The sequence below is a fragment of the Carlito syrichta genome, unplaced genomic scaffold (assembly GCF_000164805.1).
Source record: "Carlito syrichta isolate Samal-C Ts95f unplaced genomic scaffold, Tarsius_syrichta-2.0.1 Scaffold306627, whole genome shotgun sequence".
NCBI lineage: Eukaryota > Metazoa > Chordata > Mammalia > Primates > Tarsiidae > Carlito > Carlito syrichta.
This window is the reverse complement of record NW_007250723.1, coordinates 1-639: the sequence shown is the minus strand read 5'-3', so window position 1 is coordinate 639 and position 639 is coordinate 1.

The window sequence follows — 639 nt, the reverse complement described above, 5'->3', positions numbered from 1 at the left end:
GACCTGTTGGGCTCAAATGATCCTTCCGCCTCAGCCTTCCAAGTAGCTGGAACCACAGGCATGTGCCACCACACCTGGCTAATTTTTTGATTTACTGTAGAGACTTGTAGAGACGAGGTCTTGCCAAGTTGCCTGGGCTGGTCTTGAAACCTTGGGCTCAGGCAATCCTTCTACCTCTGTTGAACCCGGGACTCTAATGAGAGAGATAGAGACCACAAAGAGCCAGCTCCGATGCAAACACACGAGGGTCTTTATTCAGGCTCGAGTCTGGGCTCACGCCCGAAGCAGCAGCTTCAGGGACGAGAGCCCCAATTCATAATGGCAAGCAGTTTTTATGCACAATTACAGAGGGAGGGGAAAGAACGTTAAACTTGATTTTACATGATTGGGTAATTTCTCCTAATGGGTACGGGAACACTTGGTATTGGTGGGTGCTGCCCGTGATTGACAGAAACCCACTTAATGGGCCGAGTGGAATGTTAGATAAGTTAGGTCCATGCAGTCCCTGCGTATGAAGTAACCTGAGCCAGCAGGCAAAGGGTTACATTAGCCCTTTAAGTTTCCATCCCAAGGTATGCTTAGGAAAGCTTGTTTGCTTAACATTTACATAACATAACATGGTCATTATGGGACGACAAA